General features: G+C 49.3%; 1 pseudogene across 1 annotated transcript in view; it reads right to left on the bottom strand.

The window, feature by feature from the left end:
- The window catches only part of LOC146782825 (alpha-2,8-sialyltransferase 8F-like), a 302891-nt pseudogene that overhangs the window by 161709 nt on the left and 114898 nt on the right, over positions 1-26284 (bottom strand). Inside the window, exon 3 of the transcript XR_014972319.1 lies at positions 25728-25814. The product of XR_014972319.1 is annotated as an alpha-2,8-sialyltransferase 8F-like (transcript). The remainder of the gene's footprint in view (positions 1-25727; positions 25815-26284) is intronic.

The following is a 26284-nucleotide window of genomic DNA, read 5'->3' as shown; positions in this document are numbered from 1 at the left end:
TCTTTCCTGGACCGGAAACAAGCTTCCTAGGACCGGTTTCTGGCATTTCAGCCATCTTCAGCCAGGCTTGCTTGAATCCAGTGGCAAAGTGAGCAAGGGACTCACGTCTGAGCATACCCTGCCAACTTATGGCGAACAAAGCAAAAACCAAAGGAAATGATGGACGGAGTGTTGAACATTGCAAACACTCACCCCCAGTCAACTGATCTGGGTTTAATCCATCACCGTTCTTTAGCCCACTCTGCCACCCCAGTTCAGACATGGCCATATGCAAATCAGTCTGACCCTGTGCTTCATGGGAACAGTCCGGCCGAACTGCCAAGCCATGTCTTTCCTGGACCAGAAACAAGCTTCCTAGGACCGGTTTCTGGCATTTCAGCCATCTTCAGCCAGGCTTGCTTGAATCCAGTGGCAAAGTGAGCAAGGGACTCACGTCTGAGCATACCCTGCCAACTTCTGTTGACTGGGTGTGAGTGTTTGATTGGTTCTGATGCTCCGTCCATCACCACCCCCTTTTGTACCCCCTTTTCTACTGGTTACACAGCTGGTATTTTAGCCAGGAGGCCAGAGATAAATTTATGAGAATGTATATACCCATAGGCATGCGAGATGTGGGAACACAATTAATCCAGGCCATAGATTTGCAAATTAATAGTGCGAGGAAAAAGTCATAAATATAAATCAAACACAATAAATAACGGTACAGTAGATTATTTCATCTGACTGTAGTTTCTCTTTTCTTATTTGTCATCTGAAATCTTGAAATCAAACTGCCAATGTGTTTTGCCCCTTGGTGGCATGCAGGCCTGGGGCTTCTCAGGCTGTACCATTTGATGGATACCTATCATAATTAGAAGTGTATCTTTAAGATATATTGATAAATCTGTGAGAAATGTGTAAATCACACAGGTGTCACACTGCACACGTGAGAGAAGAGTCCAGAGCTAAGGTGCAAAATGTGAAACGCGTGTCAAAGTGAATTTACAGTAAATGTAGGGACCTTATAGGTCAAGATCAATACTAGAAGCCTCTATAAGTCATTAAGGTGAATCAATGGACTGTCATACAAGAACATGAGACGCCAGGTACTGGAGTCAGCAAGTAGGTAAGTTTGATTCAGTATGGGAACAGGATTTGCAAAGGAGGCCAGTCTATGGTACCAGACACGTGGAAGGCTTTGTAAGTACATCACAGCAGCAGTCTGTGCACTTTTTGAAAAGAGGCAGAATGGAGCACTTGCCCCAGGCTGAGGGAGTAAGGTAGAGACACCAGTCTAGAGGTGTTCCACCTAGAAGTCTCAGCAAGTAACATGGTATTTTGTCTGCAAAGACTTATAGACTGTGCCTTGTGCAAGCAGAGTAAAAGTGTTGCTGTTACTGCCAACCTTTGCATGGATGTGTTGGGCTAAAAGACTACTGAACTGACCTGCAAGCAAGTCTTTGGGGTACTCACTAGTGATCTGCACTTCTGCATTGACTAAGCCTGTACCCATATCTTTACCTGATTCACATGAGAGAGAAGGGGAAATGAAGTGGGCACCAAAAGAATACCCGCATTTCATTGGATCCCGTAAAGAGTGTTTCAAGGACATATTTGGTAATTGCAAGGGATTTTATATTCAGTATCATGAGAACCCGGAGGTTCAAAAGCTACTTGATGATGAGACACTCTTTCAAATTCAGGGAGACTTGTGGTGTCTACAAGGGTAGCTAATGCCTCATTTGGATTGCGTGCAGTACTTTAAGGGCAGCGTCAATATTAGGGGCCTGATTCACAAAGGTGCATTTACGCATGTAGATTTACCCTTTAAATCTGCTACTCCACCTGGGTGTAAATATACACTTTTTCTGCTCTTCACCAATTCTGAGTTTAGATTTACACCTAGGTGTAGACCCCCTGGTTGAGCCTTACAGAACAGGATTTACAAGTGGAAAGATACTACTAGTTAATTTTAAACTTATGTGGAGATCTTCCACGATGGGGGGGGTCTTGCATTGTGAAAGTAAAGGTAAAATATTAACGCTTACTATTCTTTAAATATTAACTATTTTAATATTATATATATATATATATATTCACTGAAAAAACCATAGGTTTCACACATGTTATAGTTAGCGGAAATTTTACTGATAAAAAACCAATGAAATTCCCCCGTTATAGTTACTGCAGGCAACTATAACTCACGCGACCGCAATCCTCTGCTGATGCTAATACTGTATTTAGACACTTATTTGCCCATGTCTTCTTCCATACATTTTTAGCTATACATATATTACAAATATTTTTTTTTCATAAAGACACATATGTCATCAGCAGAAGATTGCGGTCGCGTGAGTTATAGTTGCCTGCAGTAACTATAACGGGGGAATTTCATTGGTTTTTTATCAGTAAAATTTCCGCTAACTATAACATGTGTGAAACCTATGGTTTTTTCAGTGAATTTGCAAGGTTTTTAAAATGCTAATTCCTAACTATAACGTGTGTGAAACCTATGGTTTTTTCAGTGAATTTGTACGGTTTTTTAAATGCTAAGTTACTTTACGCCATTCGTGGCGTGCGCGCCCACTTAACGAGGTTCGTTCCGTGCGCGCACGGTGCGCTTCGCGCACCGTGCGCGCACAGTAGCGCACCGCGCGCCCACTTTACGCAGTTAGTGCCGTGCACGCACGGTGGGCACGCGGTGCGCTACGCGCACCGCGTGCCCACGTTACGCTAGATGGGCCATGTACGCACGATGCGCTTCGCGCACCGTGCGCACATGGAAGACATATGATGCACTTCGTTTTGAAAGGTAATATTTTAATTTTTCGTAACTTTTATAAGCCATGCACAAATGGTGCCCTTCGGGCACCATTTGCACACGGGGTGGACAGAGTGTGGATAATGTTTTTTTTTTTAAATATTATAGTTTATCTCATCTGTTATAAGCCATGCACAATTGGTGGCTTTCGGCCACTAATTGCACACGGGGTAGGGAGAGTGTGGATAATTTTTTTTTTTATATAATTTTTTACCATACGCGTACGGTAAGCGTAATCGGCGAAATTAGCGAAAAAAAAAAAATTACGTTTTTGGCCTTGGGGTATCTTTGGGGACTCCCTCAACATGGCTATGTGTGTGGGAGCTGTCTAAACAGCCCCTTTACATGTTTTTGTGCTTTGTATTTTCATCATCACTCTCAGTGCGAGAGAGAAAATGGCGGCCGCCGCTTCCTGGTTTCGGCCGATTCGAATGTTTACTAAGATCTAAGAGCCAATCAGGATCGCGCTCGCGCACGCCACCGTACGCGTACGGTAAGCGTACCGTAAGCGCACCGTAAGCTGGCTCAGATATATATATTGATTTAAAGGCTATTTTCTCAGAATCTACTGAACAGATTTACACCAAACCTACAAAAGGCACTTCCTTGACCTGAGGACTACCTCTCTGGCAAATTTCAAGTAATTCTGTTCAGCCGTTCGGGCTGTAGCCCTGTCTAAAGGTCCTATGGAAAAATGCATGGGAAAAACGTGTTTTGGGACCCCCCTTTTATCTCAGCCCCCGCTTGACGAATCCCCCCGAGACTTTCAGGGTAGGAGCGGAGCGTAGCGCCCCACCTATTTTGAAAAATTCGCGAGGATTCGTCGACCGGCGCCAAAGTTATTCAAAATAGAATGTTGCGGATTTCCTATGGAAACGTGGTCCTAACTATAACTACCTACTGGCGACCGCCAGTAGGTAATATATATATATATATATATATATATATATATTTACAATGTAAAATATGTATTATAAACCTAGAAATATTATTTCCAAAAGCTGGTAAACCACTGATATACAATGACTAAGCATGCACCAGTGGCCTCTCCTCCTGACATGAGCAATTGAACACAATTTGACACAATACTGGGGGACTTGATTGAACATTACATAGCTGACACATTAGCAGGGCTATATGTCCTTCCTGCCAGGCCTCGCCTCATGAACCCGACCCTGTCCTTGTGCCGAACCATTGAATTGCAAAGGTTTGAGGGAAGGCATGGTCTGTCGCACATACAGTAGGTTTTACAGTTCAAAGTGAGCGCATTCAAGTTGTTTGAAATCTTTGACATTCCTGTATGTTCTTAACAAGTAAAAATGAAGTCAGGTCACAAAATGGATGTATGAAAAAGCCGTATGGGCAATTTTGATGCAATGTTTCACACATTTGTTAATATAAAAATAAAATGTAAAAAAAAAAAACTAGAGCTATAAAGTTACACTGTTACAGCACATTAACTCATTTAACTAAGTGTGTATTAAATAGTAAATTATTCTAAATTAATTTCGATTTATAAATAATATTTCTTAAAGAATATTCTTTTTGAAAATCCCACCCACATTTACATTCTTATTCTTATTTACCATGCATTAAATTCTGTTTAAAATTGTATGCAGAATTAATTTAAATTATTTACATTTTTTAATACAAGATTTTAAAGTTGTATTTAATTGTATTATAAGGCCTCAGGACTTTAAAGGAGATAGTATATCATTTTGAACACCATGAAGTGCTATGAGAGCACATCCAAAACACTTTGGTACTCCTTTCCTGCTATACATTCTCATCCTGGCCCTCTCTTCTTCTGCCTATGGACATACTTCCCACCTTAAAGAGCTCAACACCACCATTATCCCAATCTCCTTGACTATGCATCTCTGGGGTTAGCTGTAATATTATTTTTTGCCACTTCATTTTGTTAAAGTACTGACGATGGCTATAGCATACAGATCCTGAATCCAAGTTATTTTTTTTATTGTAAAACATGAACATAATTTTTGATATTATTTATTTAAAATATTTTTATTTATTTTAGATATTGACACCTTGGACAGAGAGCATTGACAGGACAAATAAAAATACATAGTAATATAAATTAACATGATCCACTTAATTGTTAAGAATCTTTGCCCTGCACTTTGCAGCAGAGTTATGTTGAAACAATATGTTGTGGTACTTTTCTCGTTGTGCTACCACAGTAATACTGTATGCGCATTGGATCAAAATCTAAGCTGCGGAAACAACAGCCTTCACAGCTATAATCAGTAATGCAGTTTCACATATTTACTTTTACTTTACAGTACAGTTTTGTTTGAGCTATTTTATTTTATGACACCTCACTTTCTATTTAAGAGGTCTGGCTTGCCTGACTACATGATGGCTGCGTATTTGCCAAAATGACAGAATGATGTTGAAGATGACGCCCAGGTTTTTTGCCTTGGCGACTGGTGAGGGGAGAGGGGAGAGGGCCTAGTTCCGTGGGCCACCAGTCGGAAGGCCAGAAAGAGACATCTCTGCCAAAAAGGAGAACCTCTGTCTTATTAGAGTTCAGCTTAAGGCAGTTCTCTGACATCCATCTACTCACCAGTCCCATACAGGCATGAAAGTTATGGGCTGTGTTTCGGGAGTCATCTGAGATGGATAATATAATCTGGGTGTCATCAGCGTATGACACCAAAGCAAACCTTTTGGATGTGATAAGCCTGGCAAAGGAGACTACAAAGAGATTAAAAAGAGTAGGGCTTAAAGACGACCCCTGTGGTACCCCACAGGGAAGATTGAAGCCCTGAGAACTGAGACCGTCCATCTCAACAAATTGTTCACGGTCTGAGAGGAAAAATTTAAACAATGATAGTGCTGTACCAGTAATCCCTATCTCTTGCAGGCGATGTAGCAGGAGGCCATGGTCCACCATATCGAACACTGCCGAAAGATCCAGCAGGATCAATGCAGCCATGCTTCCCTTATCTACAGAGCGCCTGATTTCTTCAGACACCGTGATTAGTGCAAGCTCGGTGCTATGACCACGTCGGAAACCATATTGCGATGGGTCCAAAATGTTATTATTAAGGATAAAAGAGGATAATACTTGGTTAACATATTTTTCAGGAATTTATGCCTGTAGCGCAAACGGGCAATGGGGCGATAGTTGCTTGGGTCAGCTTTATCCAAATTGCTTTTTTTTAGTAGTGGAATAATTGAGGTCTTTTTCAATTTTGGGGGGAAAACGCCAGTTTTAAGAACTAAATTGAATACTTCTGTGAGATGTACAGCTATTGGCTTGATTGCAGAGAGAATAATCTTAGGAGGACAAGGGTCCAACGGTGAGCCAGATTTGGCGACGAAAAGCAGTTTAGTGACCTGCTCATGAGTTATAGGTAGAAACTCAGAAAGGTACCCAGAGTCAGGACTACTGGGGTTCTTGGAAGCATAGCGATCCAGGCTTCATGCGCCAAGAGTTGGGACCTGAGTAAATGTATCATATATGCAGCGAACCTTACTGCAGAAGGTATAAGCCAAGGTGTCACAGAAGGCTTGATCTGGTGAAATTTCTCTGTGGCCTTGCACTTGACTGAGTTTTAGGACTGTGGCAAACAGTTCTTTAGCATTATTCGTGGTGTTTTTAATCTTTCCTGAAAAATACTTAATTTTTGCAGTTGTGGATCATTCCTTTGTACTGGGATATTAATTCCATATAGTGTTCTTTTCCTTTTGAATCATAGATACGCCTCCAGCATCTTTCTTGCCTGCGGCAATGCCTGTTTAAGAATCTTAGCTCTTCTGAAAACCACGGTTCGGTGGGTGCAGTCCTGGTAATTTTCTCCGGTTGTTGAGGAACTGTCTCCTGAACTGCCGACCCAATCCAATCGTGGTAATCTAGAGCTGCTCTCTCTGGGTCTAAGGATAGGTAGGGTCTGCTCAGGTTAAGCTCAGAATTACATAAATTTTATCCAGGCGGTGCCACTGGTAACGCCTGTGGTTTTTGGTTAAAGATGGTCTAGTATCAACAGTTGGTGGCAGTGTGAGTGTAAACATAACTGCCGCATGGTCTGACCAGAGAAGTTGCATGGTACCTGTGAATTTCAGAAGCGGACAGTCAGAAAAAACAGTGTCCAGCAAATGTCCAGCTCTGTGAGTAGGACCTTCAATCAGCTGTTCCAGACCTACACTGGATAGAAGGTCCTTTAGAACAGTCGAATCCTTATCGTGTAGATTATGTAACTGAAAGTTTAGGTCCCCAAGGATGGTATAGTCCTGAAAGCTGACTTTGTGTTCAAGAAGATGTCCCAGGGTTTGAAGAAAGTTAACACAGGGGCCAGTGGGGCGATAAATTAACATTCGGTTAAAAGAATACGTATGATTGATACCTAATTGAAAAGAAAGCACTTCGCAACTGGCTCCAGAGGCAATCTCTTTGAAGGAGGCTTTCATGTGGTTCCTATAGATAATAACGAGCCCGCCTCCTTTTTTGTTTTTGCGATCTTTCCTAAAGATTGAGAAACCTGGCGGAATGCTACCACCATATCGGGCCCTGAAGTCTCATCCACCCAGGTTTCAACTACAAACATTGAGGTCCATTAGGAAAACCGGCGGCCAAATTAGGATCAACCGCCCAAAAAATCCGACCGCGGCGGAACGAGGCCAAGAAAAACCGCCCGTTGCGGGCGGAGGTGGCCAAAATCCGTCCGCGGCGGTCGTAATCGTGGCGGAAATACACCCGCCGCAAGTATAGCGGAGACACAGCACCGGAAATTAGGATATCCCAAACGTTCCCGCGGTACGTACCGCCGTCTCCGACCGCTGCAGTCGCACAATGGGATGAATGGGAGAGCTAGCGGAAGAGCTGAAGCCCAGCCACCGCTGCGGACGAACCATAAAAAATATGGCGGACGAAGCCAAAATCCCACAAGAATGCCAAAAAGTGCACACAGAAAACTGGCCATGCCCCCCAAATACACAAAACACACACCAATGACACAACCACATGGCAAAACAAAAAATACAAATCCCAGGACAACACACCTGTCAGCAACAACCCAATTTGACACACCCACATAGCTGAGTATAAAAACCAGCCCCTTCCCTGACCACAATCCCTTGCAAAACTCCAGGAGAGAAGGCACTCATACCACAGCTGACAGGAGAGGCAAAGGACACAACATCACTAGCCACACCAAACACAGCACCACCAACACCTCCACACCAGCACAACTAACCCCCTGCACAACACACACCATACACAGCACAACCACAACCACCATTGACACTCCTGCACCCACAATCACTTTGCACACCACACACCATGGCCACACAGAAAATGCCCAAATTCACTGAGAGTGAGTTGAAGGTCATGTGAGATAGTCAGAGAGGAACCACTTCTTTTTGGTAGCCTGGTTCAACAGACACCATTAGCCACAAGGACACAGATGTGGGCAAGGATAGTCCACAGGGTCAATGCAGTAGGGACCACCCCAAGATCAAAAAAGGAGATCATGAAGCGGTGGCATGATCTGAAGAGGGTGGTCAAGGAGAGGAGGAGCAAGAACTGTGAGCTGGCTCAGAGGAGTGGCGGTGACCCTCCCATTCCACAAAAACCATTCACACCATAGGAGGAGAAGGTGCTTGCCATACTGCATCCAGAGAGCCTCACAGGAGTAGCCGGGGGAGTGGAGGCTGGTAAGTACAAACAAATGACTACCACCACTCTGCTATGTACTTGCTTGCACAACTACAAAGCTACACCACCTAGAACACATACCATCCATCTGTACCACACACTCACAAAAACATGGCTCACAAATCCAACATTCACCCACTCCCATTCACCCCAAATGTAGCTACCAACATTACCATGGGGCATGTGTACAGGCAGACAGCACTACAACTCCCACCAGGCCCCCTGGCCCACAGCATCGGCAAGATGGATCCCTCCCCCCATCCCACCCAGAAGCATGTGTCAGCCATTACACAACCCACATCAAACTCACAGGTAGGTAGTCATCTTCCCTGGGAGGGTGTCTGGGGGTGGGTGTCCTGCACCACTACTCCCAACATCCCCTCTGTCCCACACCTGAGCAGGATGGAGCCCTCCCCCACCCAGGAGCATTTGGAAGCCATTGCAGTACACCAAACAAACTTACAGGTAGGTAGCCATCTGCACAGTGAGAGTGTCTAGGGGTGGGGGGCCTGCACCACTACTCCCAACATCCCCTCTGTCCCACACCTGAGCAGGATGGAACTCCCCCCCCCCCCCCCCCCCCCGGAGCATTTGGAAGCCATCACAGTACACCAAACAAACGTACATGTAGGTAGCTATCTTCACAATAAGGGTGTCTGGGGGTGGGGGGCCTGCACCACTACTCCCAACATCCCCTCTGTCCCACACCTGAGCAGGATGGATCCCTCCCCCACCCAGGAGCATTTGGAAGCCATTGCAGTATACCAAACAAACTTACAGGTAGGTAGCCATCTTCACAATGAGGGTGTCTGGGGGTGGGGGCCTGCACCACTACTCCCAACATACCCCCTGTCCCACAGCCTACCATGATGGATCCCTCCCCCCCCCCCGAAGCATGTGTCAGCCATTACACAACCCACATCAAACTCACAGGTAGGTAGCCATCTTCTCTGGGAGGGTGTCTGGGGGTGGTAGGCCTGCACCACTACTCCCAACATTCCCTCTGTCCCACACCTGAGCAGGATGGAGAGCCCCTCCCCCACCCAGGAGCATTTGGAAGCCATTGCAGTACACAAAACAAACTTACAGGTAGGTAGCCAGTACGTGCACCCACCCATTTTAAAATAATCAAATGGTGCCATATGACAACACCAGCCCTCTCATTGCCAAGCACAGTGTGCACACAGGTAAGCTAAGGAAACTGGCACAGCTACCAAAGTGTGACACACCAATGCACAACTAAGAAAGTCAGTGCACAATCATGCACAGCACCTATTAACAGGTGCATCGCCATGGGGCCAGAGCAACAAGGATCATTCGAAAAATAAAACTGCATGTGTGGTGGTAGAAATCAAGATATGCACATGACAGGACAAAGGGATGCAGGAGATGACAAAGGCCAGTCCATGGCCAGATGTGACGTCTGCCAGGTCAGACAAATAAACACGTCCCTGTAAACCTCAATTGTGCACGGGTCGCATGGTATGCCTTGACGCCTCACACGATGGACAAGTAATGCCTGTACCACTGCATCATGTCAGGAAGCACAGTACTGCACATAGTCAACAATGTGATGATATGTCAATTGTGCAGTGTACAAAAAGTGAATGACACACAGCTAACACAAAGCTTGTCGGGTGCACTGCAATGACCATTTCACATCTTATCCACAGGTGACCAAGAACTCACTGCAGAGGACAACACCAGCAACCTGCAGAGCCAGTCTCCACCCCGGTACAAGGACTCTCGGATGGGGACTCCCAGGATTCCATGGACGATGAGCTCGAGGTGTGCCAGGGAGCAACAGGCCCCAGGACCCCATTGTCCCTCCACCACATCTGCGCCAACAACAACTTCACAGCAGACCCCTGCTGCCACGGCCTGTGTGGCCACCACCACCACCAGTGCTGCCTGCAACACCCTCCCTGTCCCAGAGGAGGACCAGCACACACCTCCAACGGAGGAGGGCAGGGAGAGGATGCGGGTGCCCACAGTGGTGAGGCAACAGGTCCGTGGCAGCAGGGCAGGTGGGAGGGGCAGGGTCACCCAGGGACACCAGGAGGCTGGAACCCACTCCCTGGAACACATCACCAGAGTCCTGGGTGCATATGAACAGGCCCAGGGACAAACGGGCCGTTCGGACCAACTGTTGCACGAGCTCATCCTGCTGATGAGGTTCATCGACACCCGCATGGGACAAATCGTGGACCTCTTGGGCCAGCAAGTGGCGGTACTGAGGGACAGGCATGCGCCACAGACAACACCTTCACCTCTCTCTGGTGGGCCGCACGATGACAGTTCACTATCCTCCCCTGCGCCCACAGAGAGGGGTGAGTCCTCAGACTCCACTGGCCCTGCAGCAGGGCCCCCCTGCCAAACGATGAATGGGCCATCCTAAGAAGACCCTGGGAGTATCTGGAGGCCAAGCACCTGCTAGACGCCAGTTACGGAGCCAGCCATGATGACAACCCTCTCCACCACTGCATTGACGTTTTGGACTGTCCTTCCCCACACTGCCTTGTGAATGGCATCTGTCTGTTGGACTGGGTCACCACAGCAATGTGGTGACTACTCGACTATCTCATCTACCACAACTATCAACTCACAGCTCCACCCCACTCCCCAATGGAAATGTACACCCCCCTCGCATCTCAGCATTGTAAATAAAATATCCTCACACACATGTTGGTGTCTCCGCTCCGTCTTTATTGCAGGAAGTACAGCCTCCTACATGATCACAATGTACCAGGAGCATGGGCTGTATGTAGGCAAGGATAAGTCGAAGGCACCTAGGGAAACACAACAGAACAACTGTCACTGGTCTGGGTGTGGCATCACAGACATCACACAACACCTACCATCAGGATAACCCAACATGCACATGTCACAATGACCAACAAGTGTCAACATACACGTCCTGTAGATGTCCCCGAATGAAATGTCCCAGAAACATTTCCAACCACCACTGAGTCTACAACTGGTTGATGCTACAATTCTCACATGCCCCTTCATGACAACAGCAATATAATAGTTCAATGGGTATGTTGCACATTGATACCCACCATCAAGTGAAGTAGCGGGTGATGAGCTGTTCACGCAGGTCAACACCTTACTCCTCTCCACTGTCCTCAGCACTGGACACAGCTTGGTTTGCAGGCTGGGGCCTTGGGTCCTTACATCGTCCAGGAGCAGAGGAATCGCCTTGCGAATGGCTGGGTTGTGGAGGATGCAGCATGCCACAACAATCTGACACACCTTCCCGGGCGAGTATGCCAGTGCACCTCCGGTCTTGTCCAGGCAGCGGAATCGTGACTTGAGCAGACCAAAAGTACGCTCCACCACAGGACGTGTCCTCCCATGGGCCTCATTGTAGCGGACTTCAGCCGGGGACCTGGGATTCTGCAGTGGGCTCAGCAACCAGGGACAGTTGGGATATGCAGAATCACCTAGGTATGACAAACACAAATAGACATTGCAATCTCGCTGAGGGCAGCAGGTCACACACACAGCATGCCACACGACTAGACATACTCACCCACAATCCATGCACGCTCGGGAGGAAGATTAACCATCAGCTGGGGCACTATGCTGTTCCGCAGGATGTAGCCTGGGAATTTGGCACACACATGCGAGGTGGTCATTTCTGCCAGGCACACCACCTGCACATTGATGGAGTAGTACTGCTTGCGATTGCGGTATATATGCTCACTTGCTTGTGGTGGCACAAGACCAACATGGGTGCAATCAATGGCCCCAACAACATTGGGGATGTGTCCAAGGGGATAGAACTCTCCCTTCACAGCTGGCAATTCAGCACCTCTGTGTAAATGGATGTATCTGTCCTTGTATAGCATCATGGCGGACAGTACATCACGCAGCACCATGCTGAACATCGGTTGTGACATCCCACCAGCGCTGGCCACAGTCCCCTGGAACAATCCAGTGGCAAAAAAATGCAGGGCTGCCAGCACCTTATAAGTAGGGGTGAAAGCTGTTGGATATGCCCTGTGGGGCTGCAGGTGGGGCTCCAAAAGATCACAAAGGGTTTTCAGGGTGGCTCTGTCCTGGCGGCATTTCTGTATGATCGCAACATCTTCCATGTCCTCCAGCAGCGTCAAGTGACGAGTCAAATTTGGCCTCCTCCTATTTGAAATGGTAGTGGACACATGTCAATGCAATACTTCATGAGATGTGCACATCATATCACGTTCTGGATGACACAACCACAACAATGACTGACATCTACAGTGACTAACAGACCAGCTGACATGAAGTGACACCTTCAGCTTCACAAATGGCACACGTGTCAACTTACACAAGACGAGTACCTCAAACATCACCTTGGTCAATGTGAATGCACATTGGGATATGACCACAGTTCACATGGGCACGCCTGGGAGTATAGCATCCAACATATTTGTAACTAATCAAAACCACTGTCTCATACCTAGCTGCTGTACCTGTCACACCTTGATGCGTCATTGCAACCTGGCACACATCCACCACACAATGACCAAATTCGGCGCTGGAATGACAAATGTGTTCATGAGCAGACATGAGAGGCAATGCTAAATAGATCACCATTCATTGAGACGAGCATTGCTGTGATTGCCACTGGACATCAACACATTGACATGCGTCATTGCAACCTGGCACACATCCACCACACAATGACCACATTCGGCGCTGGAATGACGAATGTGTTCATGAGCAGGCATGAGAGGCAATTCTAAATAGATCTCCATTCATTGAGACGAGCATTGCTGTGATTGCCACTGGACATCAACACATTGAAATGCGTACATATTGTACAGTCCAGAACAACACTGTCCTGCCTACACCAACATCAAATACATAAGTGGCATGTGAGTGGGTGCAGGCAAATCTACGTTACACACACACAAACATGGCATGTGTAGCCATCAGTGGACTGAATTGAGCATTGGCGTCGTGTGCACAATGATGTGCCATTGAACATGTTGGCACTGTGCCCTTTTGATGTTGGACTGATGGCCATCGCCATTGTATGGCTCCCAAATCGCGGTAGCTATTGCCTGGCCCCGGCGGTGTGTCACCAGCACCACCATTCACACAAGTGCGGTAGTGAGAGGCATGGAGACATGGGGAAATGGCGGTTGGCATGCTCCGCCGCCTGAATGGTGGAGCTTCGTGTCAATGTATGGCACCCAAATCGCGGTAGCTACAAACTGGCCCCGGCGGTGTGTCACCAGCACCACCATTCACACAAGTGCGGTAGTGAGAGGCATGGAGACATGGGGAAATGGCGGTTGGCATACTCCGCCGCCAAAATTGCGACAGCGCACCCCGGGACCCTGCGTTGTGTCACCGCCATGGAGCATGCCCATACAGCCAATGGGAGCCATGATTGCGGTGGCATGATGCAATTTTGAAGATCGCGGTAGGCGTGCTCCGCCACAGCGGAGGTGGACATTGGATGCATTTGAAAGAGGCAGACCTGGACCACCAATTGCTGCAGCTTTGCACCTTTGAAACGACCCCAGGGGGCTATATATGTGTGGGAGTGAGCCTCACATTTCCACTGGTCCCAGAGCCTGCTGCCTGAGACCCCTCACCTGCTGCTGCCTCCAGGGACTGCTGCCTGAGACCCCTCACCTGCTGCTGCCTCCAGGGACTGCTGCCTGAGAACCCTCACCACCCAATTCCGCCGCTGTTGTCTCACGTCCACAGTGATGGCAAAGACAGAAAAGATCTGTGCCAGTCCCTTCACGAGCGCGGAGCTTGAGGTCCTGGTGGATGAGGTGCTCACACTGTACCCAAGGCTATATGGTGCCCTAAATGTTGTGGTAAGTCTACCAACAGTGGTGGGCTAGGGCAGGGGGGCCACACCTGTAGTTGGATTGATGCAGTATGTGCCTGAGACTGTGAGGTAGTGTCATGCACTGTCTGACATGCTGTCTCCAGTGGGAGGGCGTGTGTACCCAATGCCACAGCTTTCCCTCCCTGCACATGTATGTATGAGTGACCTGTGTTGTGTTGTGTTGTCAGCCATACAGTGACACAGAAGGTTGTTCATGCTGTAGTCAGGACAGTGATTGCTTGGCTGGATGGCTGTGTGTGCCCCTGTAGTCCTTCTCAGTGTGAGCCCAGCTAGCCTGCACAGTCCCGCCTACAAAGACAAGGACACCTCACTCAATGTACAGAGTATGACATCAGTCTTTTCACATTGCACTCCAGCTATGGGCCATCCCAGCACTGTATTCTGCACACAACTGCCCTTGTGAATGACATTTTGTATTTGTGTGATCATGTCCCTCAATGTGACCACCAGGACACATTCAACTATTCACAGGACAGGGACAAACTGGCTGCGCAGTATTGGACATAGTGAGTTAACCCCCAAACACAGGTTGACATGTGATGTATGTGTTGCTCAAGCCAAAAACGGACTGGAGTGTGGGCAGGCTACATGGATGTTTCAGCGCTGGCATCCAGCATGTGTGTGAGATGTGCAGGGACTGTGTTCCCCCTCACACCTGCATGCTTTAACATCAGCTTTTCCAATGCAGGTGTCCCATGTGACCTGTACTATAGTCTCTGATTGCCAATTTTGTTTGATATGTGATGATTTTGTATCTTGCTGCTAGACTGATAGATGTCGTTACATGGCACTGTGTCACTGATCATTTCCTACTCTTGTCTCCCATGCCTGCAGCTCAAGGTACACCAGCGTAAGGCCGTGTGTTGAGGGCCATTGCAGCGAAGGTGCGAGCCCTGGGGTCTCAAACCGATGGCGCACCCACTGCCACAAGAGATGGGACAACATCAGCCGGCTGGCAAAGAATGTGGCGGAGATGACCTTGGGGCTGCTTCCTCGCACTGGGCGTCTGGCACGGCGCAGTATGACCCCACTAATGGGGCGCATCTTGGCGGTGACACAGCCTGAGCTGGATGCATGTTTGAAGGAGCATCAGCAGCAAGCAAGGGGTGAGCATTTGGGAAGTCTGAATTTGGCTGGGAGTGGCTGCATGTGTACATAGCCTGTGCCAGCGCTGGCCTCTGTGATGTTGGTAGTGTGATGCTGTGGCATGTAAGTGGCTGCTGGCCTGTGTGCCTGTGGCATGCATTTGCTCGACTTGTACATTACAAAGGTGATTTGGATGCTGTGCCTTCACATTACATTCTGAGTTGTGCTCTTCAGGTTTCTTCTGCATTGGGGTAGTCTTGGGAATCCCATGGGAGGGAACGGCAGTGTGCCCGACCTGACTGTGCGTACATCAATGCGTCCATTGCATGCACCCATATATATATATATATATTTTTTTTAAACAGACTTTATTGGGTCACAAAACAGAATACAGTCAATCACCTTCCCCATTACTCCGCCCTCCAGCCAATTCAGAGCGTAGAGCAGTGACCAGTCCACCAAACTGATCATAACTGTACAGCATTCACCCCATCAAAACAGCTATGCTACGAGGTAGTCCATCCACAGGATTAATCCACAGCGAGTGTGCGATATAACCAATATGCCTCCCTCCCCATCCCCCAGCAACCCCCCAACATACCCCCCCACCCTAATCACCCACCCAAGCATGTCGCCAGTATCTATCATAATTACATGCGTATCAAAGCCTCCCCTGCCACTTGTCGGATCCGCCTCCCACATACCACAGCAGAAATTGCCTCACGAGCATAGGGGGAAGCCTGTTACAGGGTTCTCAAGGGGCCGGGGTCTCATCATCCTCCACCGGATCCCCCCCCCCGTCCCCCACAGCCGAGCGCTTGAACAATTCCAGGAGTGCCAACCATGCCCGGGCCCATTCTTGCGATCTCTCATTTCCACTACGTCTAGCCAGACATAATCTATAAGTTCCCTCACTTCCCGCCCATTTCTCCATTTCCCTAGTCCAACGCAAGAAACTAGGTCCCTGCCTCACCTTCCAATGGGAAGTAATCTCCCGCTTGGCCACGACCAGCCCCAGGTCAATAAACCTACTGGTGACCTTAGTCTTTGCAGTGTGCGGAAACCCATGCAGTAAGCAGACCCCCGGGCCCACCTCCAAATCCCTCTCTGTCACCATCAGGAGTACCGTCGCCACTTCCTGCCAAAATCCTGACACCTGTGAACAGTCCCAGAACATGTGAAGAAAAGTCGCCCCAACATGGCCACATCGGGGGCAAGCATCCGGTCCCCCAAAGTACTCAGCTATTTTGCTAGGTGTAAGATATGCCCTATGGAAAACATAAAACTGAATGAGCTGGAAACGTGCATTTCGTGTACACTTCCAAGGGCGCTCCGTGATTTCTTCCCAGTTTTTGTCCGCAATAGGCGCCCCCAGGTCCGCCTCCCACTTGACGCGCAGCGCAGCCAGTAGTTGCCGCATTTCCCCAGTAATCCGCCTGTAGAGACAAGTCACCGCCTTAAAGGTACCCGCCGCCATCACTACATACTGACAGGCAAGAGATGTGTCCGGCTCCACTAGCCCCTTCCGCCAGTGCTTCCTGATAGCCGCAGTCAAGGCTGCATGTAAGAGGAAGTCCCCCCGCGGGAGATCATGCCGCTCCCTAAAGTCGTCAAAGGGGAGTAGATTACCATCCTCATATAGGTCACCCAGTGTCATAACTCCCGCCTCCTCCCAGGCCAGCAACCGGCTCCAGTCTCCCCCGTGGGGTAACGCCTCACACATTCGTAAAGGGATCTCAGGCGCGTAGGGAATTACAACACGCGCCCTCCTAGCCATCCGCGCCCAGCACTGCCGTACCGCCCTCAAGTCCGAGGGTAGTGAGGCATCTCTCACCGGTACCCGGAGCAGCACACAAGATAATTGAGACCAGCTCGGGTCCGTCCCCCTTTGTTCTTCTGGGCGTCTGATGTGACCCGCCACCTATTTTGTGAACCATTGGAGCTGCGCAGCGTGGTAATAGGACTCCAGGTCTGGCAACGCAAGGCCTCCCTCACCCCTGGGTCGCTGCAGAGTAAGTAGCGCTACCCTCCGCCTCCCCGCACCCCAGATGAACCCTGTAATCAAAGTGTTCAACTGTGCAAAGAGCTTTCCCGGGATCCAGACTGGAAGAGTCCCAAAGTAATAAAGAAATCTGGGCAAAATGACCCTTTTCACCAAGGCGACCCTGCCGGCCACCGACAATGGGAGAGTCCCCAGAACTCAAAACAAGCTTTCGCCCCTCGTACTGCTCTCCCCACATTGCCCTCTAACAAATCAGCGGGAGCGTGATAAATCCTGGTCCCCAAGTAGGGCAAACACCGGGATTCCCACGGGACATCCCCCTGGTAGACCATCCCGCCCGGTCCTGCGGGAAACAGACAAGACTTGGTCCAATTCACCCGGAGGCCCGCCACCCTCCCCAAGGTCTCCAGCAAGGCCCGTGCCCCCTGCAAGGCCTCCCCAGCATCCGGCAAGAAAAGAAGTAGGTCGTCTGCATATAACGCTATGTGCTGCACTCGTCCCTCGACTAATAACCCTGGAAAATACCGACCTGACCTAGCGTGAGCGGCCATGGGCTCCATTGCCAGTGCAAATAACAGGGGGGACAGCGGGCACCCCTGCCTCGTTCCCCGAGCGACCGCGCAGGCACCAGAGATCAAGCCCCCCGTCCGCACCCTAGCAGTGGAAGCACTATAAAGAAGCGCCGTCCACTGGACAAAACGTTCCCCCATCCCGAATGCCCTCAAGACGTCAAAAAGGTAAGGCCACTCCAGGCTATCGAAGGCCTTTTCGATGTCGACCGCAAATATGCAGGCCTCCTCCTTGTCATAAGAGTCAGACCCCAAGATACGCATCAGTCTGCGTACATTCATTGCAGTATTGCGGGTTGGAATGAACCCAGCCTGGTCTTCATGGATCAGTTGCAACATATGGGGCATCACCCGACTAGCCAGAATACGATTGCATGCACCCATATTGGGGAGGCCTACACATCTTACAGCAATGGGCAGCATTATATTGTCCCCAAGGTACGACATGGTGGGTGGGATGGGCTAATGTCCATTGTGGACTGTCATGTTGTAGTCTGGGTCTGTGTTGTCCCCTCCTGTTCCATCCAGTTCTGTCATTGGCAACAAGTAGTGTGACCCCATCATGTCACTAGGTGTGCTCATAACTACTTGTGTGTCTGTTTGAACAGAGCCACAAGCAGGGTGTTGGGCTGTGTGGTCATCACATGGCTCACTCATGCCCGAGTATCCTGTTTCCACGCACTTCGTGAGTCAATGTAGTGAGTTTGCACGATGTGATTGCACAGGGAGGAGTGCAACATGTAGATTGGGTTAAATTTTGTCATGCATTGCTTGCATATGTGTGTCCTGTTGCTGCCACTGACCTGACCCTACCCTACATCTCTCTCTCCCATGCAGCATCACCTGTGGTTACGGAGGGACAGGAGACGGACACCAGTGGGGGTGAAACTGGCACCACAGCTGCCCAGGAGCCCAGTGACACAGATGTCACCACCGCCTCTGAGGGGGACAAAAGTCTGCTGAAGGAGTCCCAGCCTGAGACGCAAAGCACCACATCATCCGATGCCAGCGGGGATGCATCCATGTTGGAGGGCACAGGGAACGGGGACTCTGCATCGACTTCCACCACACAGCGGCCATTGCCCACCCTCCCAGCCACTTCCTCTGGTACTGCCCGTGTCCGCCTCAGTAAGAGGGGGAGAGTGTCCTTCACCCCTGGCACCGCTGCCCCTGCCCCTTTCCCCCCTGCTGCCATCAGTGCTGAGTCTGTGGACCTTTTGCGCCAGCTGTGTGTAGGCCAGACAGCTCTCCTAAATGCCTTCATTGACCACAACAAGAAATTAGCCCAGGTGGTTGCTTTCATGGAGGGCATACATTCCGACGTGGGTGGGCTGCACCGGACAGTCCAGGCTTTGTCATCAACAGTGACAACTGCCCTGCAACATGCACATACTCACAGTCCAGCTCCAGTCCCTTTGTCCACCCCCCTGGCAGTGGCCACGTCTGACGATAGTGACCACGGTACACATACATAAAAGTCACGATACTGCACACGGAGCACCCAGCAGCAGCAACCCAAGCGGTCCCGGGCACAGACACCATCCCCACAGATGACCAGAGGCACACCAGAGCACAGGGAGAAAAGCCCATCAGGCGACACCAGTGGACAAATAGCAAAGCAGCAGACCACAGGCACACATGCCTCAGTGGCATCCCCATCCAAGGATCCTGCCCCTAAAGCATCGCGCAAAGATAATCGTACAGTGTATGTGCCCACCAAGGAGGTGGTGCATGCCAAGGGTACACCTAGGAGGGCTCCAAGGCAGTATCACCAACCACCTTGACTCCCATTCCAAGCCCAGTGAAGCAGGGGCCGGAGGGCACTGTAGGGTTAACACCTAGTAAACAGGGGAAGGGGGGGCAGAGGCGAAGCAAGGCAAAGCATTCCGCTGGGTCCAGCACATCACCAGAGGGGTTGCCAGCGCCTGCACCTGCTGCAGCAGTGGTTGTGAGTGTGCCTGTTGTGCCCACACCACTTCCCATTGATCCAAAGTCTGGCAAGCCATTTAGGATCCCCAAGAAGTGGAAGGGCACCCCTCCACAATCTCCCAGCCACACCATGACTCCCGTCTGCATGACTGCCTCCACGTGCCACTACACCACCTGGTCCAAGCAGCCCTCCGGCTTGCCAAGCCACTGATAGCTCTACCTCAGCTGTTCCGCTCTCTCCCCCGTCAAGTGCCCCGACAGTCCCCGAGACACAGCCAGCTCCCAGTCCACCTGATAGCCAAGTCTGAGTGTTAGTCACCCTCACACACCTGTCTCTCACAAAGGTGGGCCTGTAATGCACATTGTTGCCCCCTGCCTATGCAGTTTCTCATGGACTCAGTCTGCACTTTCTCCTGCCCACTGGCCTTGTCGTTCACTGCTGTGTGCCCCCTGCCTGTGCAGCTTCTCATGGACTCAGTCTGCACTTTGTCCTGCCCACTGGCCTTGTCGTTCACTGCTGTGTGCCCCCTGCCTGTGCAGCTTCTCATGGACTCAGTCTGCACTTTGTCCTGCCCACTGGCCTTGTCGTTCACTGCTGTGTGCCCCCTGCCTGTGCAGCTTCTCATGGACTCAGTCATCACCTTGGACTGGTCACTGGCCTTGTCGTTCACTGCTGTGTGCCCCCTGCCTGTGCAGCTTCTCATGGACATGCTCTCCATCTTGTGCCTTGCTCTTCTCTTCTCATGGTACCTATCTGTGCACTATGTGAATAAAGACAGTTTCTCCTGTTGTCTATTTTGTCAGTGTCCTTACTGAATAAAGTTAATTTGCTGTGTGTAAATGGTTTACTGTGCCACATGGTCTGTGTGGCACTTCAACATTGTCAATGTTTGGGCTCACTTACTCTCTTTTTTTCAGGGCTGACAGGGTCTTCATTTCTTCTTGACCCGGACATGTGTGGTGGCAATGGTGTAAATTTTGAATGGTTAGCAGTAGTCATTTACTTGATTAGTTCCTGTTGGCTCTATTGTACACATGTCGGGGGGGGGGGGGGTCACTGCCAGCACAGAGTGGGTTTCTGCACACAGTATGGCAGGCAGGCTGTCCAGGGTCATCATGTATGTGTGTTCTTCCTTTCTGTGTGCCCAGTGGTGTATGTGTGTGGTCATCTTGTGATGGCGAGTCATCCTAGTCCCATGGCTTACTTTCCATCTGTGCTCTTGGATGACCAGGTAGTGTGCAGTGTGAAGGTGGTGAGTTTGTGGGGAGTGTTGATGTGTACATGCTTCTGCAATGTCAACTACACATGTGTCACCCAGGAGTTGTGTGCCAGTTGTTTTGATTGTTCAGCCCTGTGGGTGTGGTTGGATGCACATGTGTGAGTTGTATGCAGTGCACTGTGCTGTGTGTTGGTGTGTACTTGCAGTTCTGTCTGACTCCTACTTGTTGTGTTTGTCACTTGTGAGTATGCAGAGTGTGTTACTGGCGAGTCAGTGTTGTGTTTTGTTGCACATCCATGTGTCTGGTGGCTGTTTGTGGAGACTGTGCAGGCCTGCTGCTCCACACTGCCATTGTGGTTGTGTTTTCTCATGCCTTGCTGTCACATGGTGCCTTCTTGCCTCCAGTGTGGCATGTTGTGTGTGTTGTCATGCCATCCCCTATCTGTGCTTCAGCTGCCTACCCATTGTGGGTCTGCACTCCCTCTCTTTGGGTATGGTACACTCCTGCAATGTCCCCTACTGACATGCAGTACACTTCACTTTGGTGTGAGCTGTCCCTTTGGTTTGTATGTATGTGTGCCTCCCCATGACTTAATTTGTGCCACTGTGCTTTGTGGTGCAGTTCTTTGTCCAGGGTCAATGTGTCACTCAGGGCATTTCCCCAATGGGTCATGTGTGATGTTCTGGTGCTGTTTGTCAGTCATGGTTGCTCCTATGCAGTTCAACTGTGTGCGCTGCCCAGTCCTGTGGTCAAGTTGCTTCCACCTTTGTGTCCCAGACTTGTGCATCTATTGGGTGTTGTGTTGTATGTATGTGTGTTGTTTGTGTTTTTGCTTCCCGTCCTGGGTGTGCTGCTGTCTTTGTGCTGTGCTGTGTTGTGTGGGTTGCTGTTCTCTCACTGATGTCTGTGTGTGTCTGGTATGCTTGGTGTGCACACGCCGCTTGTTGAGCATGCAGTGCTGTGTGTGTGTGTGTTGCCTTGTGTTTGCCTAATGTGCATCCCCTGATGTCGTGCTGTTTGCTATGTGATTGTTCTGCCTGTTCATCTGTTATTTGTTTGCTGTGGCTGTGTTGTTCTGTGATGGTGCATTTCTTGTGTGTGTTGTGGTATGTTGTCTGTGCATTGTTCCTGGGTGATGGCGTTGTGCACTCCTGTTGTGTCTGTGCTCCAATTGCCTTTCCCCAGTTTAGCTGCACAGGGCATGTCTGTTGTTGTTGTTGTGGCTCTGTGTGTGTTTCTGTTGGGCTATGTGTTTGTCTGTTGTACTTGTTTCCACATTTGTGGTGGCATCCCTTTGTGTGTGTGTTATGTCTGTGGCTGAGCCCAGGGTGTGTGGTTGTTTGTGTGTCTATTGTCTGTCAAGTATTGCCAGCCTTCAGTGTGTTTGGCACTGGTGTTGTGTGCTGCTGGTGTGAGGGGGTATGTGTGTAGATTCTTACTGGTGTTTGTCAGTCCTGAGGTGAGTAGATGGACCCTGTGTGTAGTGCTGCTGGTGTACTCCTGTGGGGTAGTTGTATGTATGTGTGATTGTGCAGGCTGTGTGTCCATTTGGGTGTTGATTCCTTGTATGTGTTCATTTGGTGCTTGTCCTCATTGATATTTCCCTGAGTGTGGTGTTGTGTGTGTTTCCCTGGCCCTGTGCTACTGTGCTGTGTGTTGTGTGTTCCTGTGCACCACTCCTGCAGTGTGTGTCTCCATGATTGTTTGCTGTGGGGTGCAGGGTGTGCATTGCCCTGTCTTGTTGTTGTGCATGGTGTGCACAGGTGAGGCACATGTCATGTGCCTTTATGGGGTGTGCTAGTGTGTGGTGGGAGTGGGTGTGTCCCTGTGGTCTTTGTGCTCTGCCCATGCCTGGCACTGGCCCTGCCTTCTGCATTGTGCGCATGTATTTGCTTGTGTTCGCCACTGCGGTGACGTGACCGGGACATTGCTGCATGGTGGCGGTAGCTGTGTGTCCAGGATGCAGCGGGGTGACTTTGTGGCAGGTGGGTGATGTGTGGGTGCCCTTGTGGATGTGTCCCTGTCCCCCCTAGGGTGTCTGATGTGTATTTGGGACCGGTGTCAGGCTGTGTGTTGTGTTGTTGCGTACCTGCGGCGGCGGTCCATGAGTTCCTGGTGATGTAGCAGGTACAGCACCGGAAAGACGTGTAGAGCTGGGTCCATGGCGGTCTTGACCGGGACTCTGGTTTCGCGCTCCGCTGTCGAGCTTCTGCCGTCTCTGGTTGAGCGGTGTCTCCGTTGCGGTGCATCTGCTTGCTTGTATCATCCTAATTTGTGGAGCGGTGCGGACGTCATTCCGCACGGCGGTGAGTCTCCATTTGCTCCCACCACCGCGGTGGCGAGCGCACTTTGATGGCAGTGCGCGTCGCACCGCGGTGGTCGGGAATTGGCCTATGTTTGTCCATACTAATTTGGCGGGCGTTGGCGGGCGTGATGTCCACTACTGGCGGGCGGAAAAAGGCATTTTTCTGCACCGCTGGCGCCACGGTGGTCCCACCGCCTGACATCCTAATGGACCCCCTAATGTCTAACCTCTGTTCTTCAACAAAATCTGCAAATTCAAATTTATGTTTAACAAGTGCGTTAATAAGAGCGCACTGCAGCCTTGATTGAATCTTAAGGGAAGTGTTTATATGTACAGATTTTATATTCAGAAGATGTAGATTACATATGTGACAATTCTGAGGGTCTGAGTTCGTCACACATGTAAGGACAGGTCCTGAGCAGCGCGGTATAGAGTTGGAAAGAGCCAGCAGCCTATCTCGAGAGTACCTGTACATGCTTCCAGGGCGTGTTTTTAGCAAATCCGGCAGCATGGCTGGCGCTGAGCGCGGGCCGAGCGCGGACAGGCGTAGACGGGCTTGCCTTTGCACGTCCGCTTTTGGCCTGCTCTTCATGATCGGGAGTGTAGGTGGGACAGTTCACCAGCTTAGCGGTAGTGTGTGGCTGCAGATCCCCTTCAAGGACGCGAATGTACTCGCTAACCTTGTTGGGAGCAGGCACGATGCATTCAAGATGGTGGTGGGTGTGAGCAGCGTCTCAGCAGACCTGGATGCACAGCGTGCTGGAGACCTACAGTCAAGCTAGTGAGTTGGATTAATCTTCTGAGCCCACATTGTAGGACAGAATTCCAGGGAGATTCATATGCATGAAGTTGAAGGTGCAGAGCGGTGTCGTAATAGAAGGGGCTGCAAGGGAAGAAGCGGGTACGTTTTTCGGCAGATGGTGGTGATGTGTCTTCCTAGCAGCGTGAAGACTACACAAAGCCAACATAAGTGGTATATAATGTGCTGAAGAAAATGTTGCTAAAAGAAAACAAAGAGCACCCTGCAAGGAACAAAGGGACGTTTTTGTCCAAATATCTTCAGTCCCCCATGACCTATTGGTTGGGGACCAGGAACAGGGTAGACATATGCAAGAGTAGCTAACCAGAGATGAAACTTTAATAGTATGTAGTCTGCTAGTCTTGCAGGGCACCACTAATTGCATCAAATAGAGGACATCGATCTCCTTCTGGAACTTGAGGGGATGCTGGCAGATGTGGCACAGGATATTGGGCAACTGAAGCATCAGGCTGCAGAGGTTGAGATGGCAGTGGGGGACCACACTGGTGCACTCCCAGGGTCTGAGACGTTTGAGGACTCTATTTACACATTGGTTGCCTGCTTGGAGTCTATTGTGGAGAGCTCTGAGAATGAAGCAAGGACCATGACAGTAGGAATGCTGGGGTTGGCAGCACCTGCTTTGAAAACTGAAATCCAAACATTTCTACAGAGTGTGGCCCTTGAACATGAACTCAGCTGGTAAGGTGGCCAATGAGGATACGGTGCTAGTTAAGATGAGAAAAAATAACAAAAGTAACTGATCATCAACAGTGCATCTCGGAAGAAAGAAGTGTCAGAAGGGCTCTCCTTAAGAATACATGTTTTCCTAAACTTGAGCCTTGCAACACTGAGGCCCCAAAATGCCCTTGGTGGTTACCTAATGCTAATAAAAAGGGGGCTCCTGCTACTCAGGGTTACTAGCCACGATTCATCTGTTTTCTGTAACCATGGGAGCAGCTGCCTGGAGTCCTGCCTGGCTGTATTGCCCACTGTAAAGTCACAGACATTGTATACACCTGAGGAACATGTTTAAAACTGTGAGTAGTTAGCAGAAGCCATTAAAAATAAAATCTGAATTGTGATTATTCCTGCCTCCCAAGTTCAGTGCAGAATTTTCCTCTAGGCGAAGTGACGCGTCAAGCGTGTTCGGAGACCAAATAAATGTGAACAGGCTTGACTGGTGGTGGCTTACAGGGTTCCAAGGTGTTGGAGCTCACACTAATGTCTGTTTTGAGTGGTTTTGCAATACCTCCTAAGTGTGCCTCCAATAAACGATGAAAAATAGCGCACACACATATTCTCATTTCTACCTGTCCTTTGCCCTAGGGCTACTCAATGCCACTTCACTTCCTTTTGTAAAGCTGCTGTTGCCATACCATACAGTACATAAAGGATCAAATGCTAATGAGCTGAGCATCTTTACTTCCAGTATTAACACTTAACTCTGCTCTGCTTTTCCAAATTGTTTCTTGGCACCTGTAGTAGTTGATCTTCTCCTTGTCTTCATGCCAGGGGCATCTCAGCATCTCTGCCGCATCCTGCATTAGGGTTTTTTCATCAAACCTATAAGTGAGCGAAACAAAGTGAGAAATTAATGAAGTACAAAACACATTTAAAATTCATAGTCTAGGCTCCTTCTTTTTAACTCCCTGTTTTTAAGTCCAGTGTTAGCCAAGAACTTTTAATTTACTAAAATAATGTATAATATACAAATTTATAGCATTTTTCGCCAAGCACTCCACGCTGGGCGAAAAATTCATCGGTCAGTTGTGTCATTCACATTTTCTGCCACCCACTACAGAATACAGCAGTGGATCAGCCCACTTCAGCTATTGGATCAATTCAATGAGAGTAATGGCATTCTGTTGTTTCACAAGGTGCACGTCCCCACACAAAGAAGTTTCCTAGAGGGTCAGGTAACATAATGGTAATCAGTTCTTTTTGAGACTGAAAAAAAAAACAATTGTCAAGGTCTTTTTTGCTATATAAGTGAGAGCATGGAGGCTTCCCCAACCAAAAGAAATTACAAAAAC

This window comes from Triturus cristatus, chromosome 12 (genome assembly GCF_964204655.1).
Source record: "Triturus cristatus chromosome 12, aTriCri1.1, whole genome shotgun sequence".
NCBI lineage: Eukaryota > Metazoa > Chordata > Amphibia > Caudata > Salamandridae > Triturus > Triturus cristatus.
The sequence above is the reverse complement of the archived record's forward strand: the minus strand, read 5'-3'. Positions and strand labels throughout refer to the sequence as shown.